This window comes from Anopheles arabiensis, chromosome 3 (genome assembly GCF_016920715.1).
Source record: "Anopheles arabiensis isolate DONGOLA chromosome 3, AaraD3, whole genome shotgun sequence".
NCBI lineage: Eukaryota > Metazoa > Arthropoda > Insecta > Diptera > Culicidae > Anopheles > Anopheles arabiensis.
The window spans coordinates 25,263,985-25,269,984 of NC_053518.1; the positions used below are offsets into that span (position 1 = coordinate 25,263,985).

Genomic DNA, 6,000 nt, shown 5'->3' on the forward strand with positions numbered 1-6,000 from the left:
TTATTAATTTTACATTTGACTTGTCTTATAATTTTTTGTATAGTTTTTCTATGCTTACCATTTGTATGCAACAATTGCGCCTAAAAGTATGGAATTTGCTGTACAAAATATCCTTCTTTATTACTGCATACCATCCTTTAAAACATATTAAACTAATAAAAATACATCGTATATCTTTCCACTTCACTTGATTAAGAACGATGTAGTGATAATTGCACATTATCTAATAAATAAACAAACATTTAATGAAAACATGTAACAATTTAATGAACTTTACGACCATCATACTCTGCATCGTACTGTACTCGCACTTCGAAATCCATCCATAATTCTAATACCATCATGTCCCCTCGTACACGTTAGCGAGTATACAGTGAGGTCGAACCGCTTGAAGCACTTTATGCCATGCCAATGTTCTTTTCCTCTCGAACATGCTTTCCTACTGGATTACTTCCTCGGCGGTGGAAAAACAACGGCCGTGTCGCGACGCACAGAACCAGTTCAAGAACGAGCTGCAGACCAACTACTCGATGTCCGATTCCATCAACTACAAGTACCGTGCCTTGGTAATACGTAATCCGAAGCTGAACCACAGCGGCGAATACATGTGTTCGGTGCAGACGTACGATTCGTTCGATCGGCGAATGGCGCGGTTTCAGATTGTCGGTAAGTACGTACGTACGTACGGTATCCTATGCTATCCTACGCCCGCCCGCTCCCATAGCGCTCGATATCTGTCATAGACGGAAGGATTCCTCCTTCCGCACCAGCCACATCCCCACAAGTGGTGTGGTAGTGATGGTATGTGATTCGATTAGGCCTCGGATGTAATTACCTTTCCTGAAGGAATGTGCCTTCGTAAGCTTTCGCAAACGTCGGCTGGTGGATCGTGTTGCGTTGTGCTTATTTTACGATGTAATCGCATCTATTGATTTACATCTTCAAGCGCGCAACGGGTGGATAGGAATGTGGAGCGGTATATTAGGTTGCAGCACTAGGGTTTGCCTTTGCATCGTACCGGTGTAGTGTCTATTTATAGTTCTTCAAGATGTTTCCGGATGTTGGCAATTTGTGGATAGATAGAAAACGATGGTTTTAATAAAATTCTTTCATTAATGATTTTATTGTTACATAATTGGTTTTATTACGTTTCAACTATGACCGCAATGAACATATTTTTTATTGATTTTTATAGTATAATTGTATAAATGAACCTAGTGCCATTCAGGAAAATATTTAACTTATTTAACTCTACTGATCTCTTAAGTTCAATGTGGTATGAACTACTTTCATTATTAATGAAAATACTTAATGCTGATCAGTTTTTGTGTTTTGAGAACTTACTTCAACCGATTGCAAAATTTGCGATTATTTAATCACAAAAGGACTCTTTGGCTATTACAAAGGGATTAGCATACAACAGAAAGCATTATTAAAAGCGTATTCTCTTTTCTGTAAAAAAATCAATGGCTGTTTTCATACATACATTGTTAGTCCATGTTTAAATCAACTCGTTAGTAACAAACTCGGATAAAGAAGTATTTTATTTTAAATATTAAGTTTCTTTTTAAGTCATATTAAACTTATTTACAACCAATCTCAAAGTCTTACCAATATAGGGGAACCTGGGGCAAAATGGTTTGGTGGAGCGAAATGGTCACCTGCATTATTGGTTAACTTAAACATTCTTCAATAACTTCTAACGATCGAAAAACATCAAATACAATGTTTGATGCGCACCATGAACATTTTATTAAGATTTCCTAAGATTTAGAAAAAATAAATAAATACAATAATTGGTGAAAACGATGTTATTTTGCTTCCCTCAAAAATAAGCTTGCGTAAGAATTTACCAAATATTTAAAGAAAAAATGTGTATCAAAGCACATGACATTTATCAATGATTACGTTAGCGTATTGAGCGTAGGGAGACCATTTTACCCCACACAACATTTGAACGACTATTAAATTTCATTTTATACATTTATATTTGCTGTTAATAAGTTTATATCTATTTTTGTTTCGTGAATAAGAGGTAAACACATTGGTCGCCGTTAAAATATCAGAGTAAAGTTTGTCCGGTTGTTGTTTGGGCCGGTCTGGTGGTACAGTCGTCAACTCGAACGACTTAACAACATGCCCGTCATGGGTTCAAACCCCGAATAGAGAGCGTGTCCCCATACTTAGGACTGACTATCCTGCTATGGTAACAATAAGTCACTGAAAGCCAAGTCCACTTCACTAGTGAGTACATGCAGGCCTTGACCGATGTCGGTTGTTGTGCCAAAAGAAGAAGAAGAAGAAAGTTTGTCCAATGGAATACAGAAAATATGCTTAACAGTGTCATTTTGCCCCGCCTACCTCTAGTCTTAAAACATACAAATTTAATCAGATCTAATATACATCTTTATATAATATTAAATTAAATATTCACTTTCTTATTCACTTCAATTATAGGATACTTCATTAGGGTTTTTACCAATGCTGCAAAATATCACTGTCGATGTCATAAAAAAAATCTGACTGAAACAAAATCCATGTCAGCGTCAGCTATGACTTTTTACTGTGATCAAATCTGCAAAATGTCACTGACATAATCATGACAAAAATCCGGCTGAAACAAAATAATGTCAGCATCACGAGCTCTACTGTGATGATCGGAGGTGAGACTCAAGCAGTTAGTGCGACCATTACATGCTTGGTGACATTGTGAGCAACCAACTCTTGGTCAGTCACTTGGTCGTAATATTTTCAGTCGGTGATCATCGCGATAGATATGCGGTGCGTGCGAGTGATTCTAAGAAACAAAATTAGCATAGTTTCTCACTCTGTTTGACCCGACACACTATCAAACCAGACAGAGGAGAAAGCATGCTCATTATTCTGCTTGAGACCACACACCAAGTGTATTCGAAGAATGTCGTGATTATCATTGGAAGAAAATGTCGTGACCAGTTGGATGCTAAACAAAATGTCATCAAGCATGTGATTGGTCCACCAACTGTTTGAATCTTAACTCTGATCATCTCAGTTGTGTACGTGAGCTGATTTGAGCTTCGTTTCAGTCATGAGTGTTGGTTACCGAAAGAATGGAATTTGGCACAGTGCTGCACAGCCAGAAAAAATCATGATTTCGCTTGTGCCGGCATTATGCTAAGCTTGTCAGTGAGAGTATCGCGTTGGACTCGAGCATTCGCATGTCGCGTTCGGCATGTCATGACGCACTTTTTTACTATCAGCAATGAGCATCAAGCTACCACGGATATATTCATTGTTTTCGTTGGTGAATATCTCGTGATGACCATGACATTTTGCAGCACTGGTTTTACTATGTATGACAAAAAGCCATACATTCATTTCAGAAGTATGTATATGGAAAATAGTAACAAATTAGTCTTGAAAATTGACTGTAAATAATATACAAATGTCATTCATTATCGCTCATTTGATTGAACACTAATAATTAGGTTTATTACTTAATGGTTTCATATCTTACTTAATGAAAATAATTGTGCAGAGCTATGGTTGTACCTCCAGAAACTCCAACATCATTCATTGTGCATAGCTTTATTTGGTACATTTTTTATTTAAATTCACCAATCACCTATACCTATGTTGCATAAGAATCCCGATAAATTAATATGTTGTTTTTTCCCCTGTATTTTTATCAATCTATTTTTATCAACCCAAATATAGGACACATATGAATAACAAAGATACTATCAAACATAAATTCCATATCTCATCACCAAACTGCATTGACTTTCTCTGAAGTATAATAGTGTATTGCGTTCGCTTGTGCTGCAATGCTCACGCTTCCTCACTAACTCATAAATAATGAATATCGTCAGAATTATTCAAATTAATCATTAAAAATATAAACAAGCTACAGAGCCGGCACTGTGTGCTACAGGAAATGGGCTGACAATGAAATTGGCCTGTAGACCCCGAATGGAATATTATATTTCCATGAATTAATTTTACATCCTTCTGACCTATCGGAGTATCGGAACAGAATTTTCCTTTTCAGCTCATTGCTTTGCACAGCGCAGTGCTCGCCGAAATGGCAACGTTTTACAGGGAATAAAGCATCCGAACGGTGCAGCTTTGTACACCGCACGCGCCCGGGATAGTTCATTACAAACTGTTAATGCTTGTTGTCCTCTCTTTCCAGTGCCCGAAAAACGTTACTCCTGCACTACGAAAATGATGGCGAAAGTGATAACATGCTATTAATCAAGTGCAGCGTGTTCATGATATACCCCGAGCCGAACCTGCTGCTGATGTAAGTGCATCGAAACGGTGGCGGTCCCTTTTACCCTAGGATGCCAACATTCGAACATTGCACCTGTGCCACTATATTGGTTAAATGTTTGATCTGATCATCATTTCCCGTTTCTTCCTTTCCGTTTTGGGGCCCTCTACCCGAAAACACACAGCGTTAGCGGTAATCTGTTCCTGGTCAGCTCGCGCACACTGGTCACCGCCGATGCAAACCACATGTACAATAAGACCGTTTACGGAAAATCGATAAACATTTGCTCATCTCACCGACCTCGATCGGCTGCGTGCTGACCGTGCCCGATTCCGGTTACATCCGCAAGCGCGAAACCATCTATTACGGTAAGTGGGTTTGGACACGGATTCGGTAACCACAAACAACGGGAGGAAGGGGGAGGGGAATGCGTTCCGGACCGCAATACCACAATTGAAAGTCCGCGTTTTTCTGGCCGATCCGATCCACCTAACCGCAAGTGTCTTTTTCTCCACAATTGCAAAACCCGCCACCATCCATCGGTGGACAGATCCGACGCCGCTAACGAAATGGAGTCGCCTACGGATGGACGAACGGGGCCACTTTCAGCTGCTTTCCGATGACGGTGCAGGTCAGTATAGTGGGGCTTTGATTGGTCCATAAATTTTCCATCTCAATGTCCTTCACTCAAACGCCGAACCGGAAATGACACAGTCCCACCTCCCACCGCTGCTATTGATTTTGGAAGCGTATTGGGACGGTGTTAAAATTTTGATCCTATATCCTATTTTCCTATCGCTCTTTGTTCACGATGCACATCAGATGCACCAACGGGGCATGGCAAGCGGACGGAAGCGGTTAACCACGTCCACGTTGGTGCATTTGTGATGCGCGTGAATGTGTATACATATTTCAAAGCACACCTTCTCATTGCTCATCGTACGTGTGTGTGTTTTTGTTCCTATTTTTGCATCCTTTTTCGTTCACAGGCCAATTAAATCCACTTGCCGGTTGGTTGATTAGTTTAATTGTATTTCTACAGCGCGCCGTTCTCTGGCGACACGACGGAGATTCAATCAAATAGGATAGTCCGTGATGGGCGTAAACGTAGAAAGGGTTTTTATTTCATTTTAAGTGATTTGTTATTCAGTCGGTAGAAAACAAAGAAAAAACAATGTGTAAGAATAAAGGAAATAGAATCCAAAAAACAACCTAATTTGAGCATGTGTTTGAGAACAAAGCTGATGACTATAGACAAGACAAAATTGAATGTGGTAAGTGATGGTTTTGCTCTTTGTTTCTTAATTGAAGAAACACATTCTGCAAAAGGATGTCTTAGCGGTCGGCAAAATTTTTTGACCGAAAGAGCCAAATTCTACACAAATATTACAAAAAAGTTTGAACGTGAAGACCCAAACAGATAAACCAAGAGTAAAAAGGTGTCAAATAAGTTATATGAAATACGTGGTAAATCATAGCATCCATTGACGGAGTTTAAAAAGCAACATGATTGCACCTCATGACTCACTCTCAAGTTGACTTCTGAATACATCACATTAAAACTACAGTGAACCCTCTCTTATTTGAGAGGCGACGGACTGTCGAATAAGAGGGGTTCCCGGATGACAATTTCAGCACGGAAAATCGGGTTGACATTTGATGCAAGTCGCTTTCCGTTCCGCTTTTCAGACGAAAGCGATCTCACTATGAGCAGCGTGCTGTGAGAAAAAAGGAAGGGAAAATCA

General features: G+C 39.4%; 1 pseudogene; it reads left to right on the plus strand.

The window, feature by feature from the left end:
- Positions 1–5,463, plus strand: part of LOC120905232 — a 29,144-nt pseudogene extending 23,681 nt beyond the window's left edge.
- Positions 5,464–6,000: the final 537 nt, after the last annotated feature.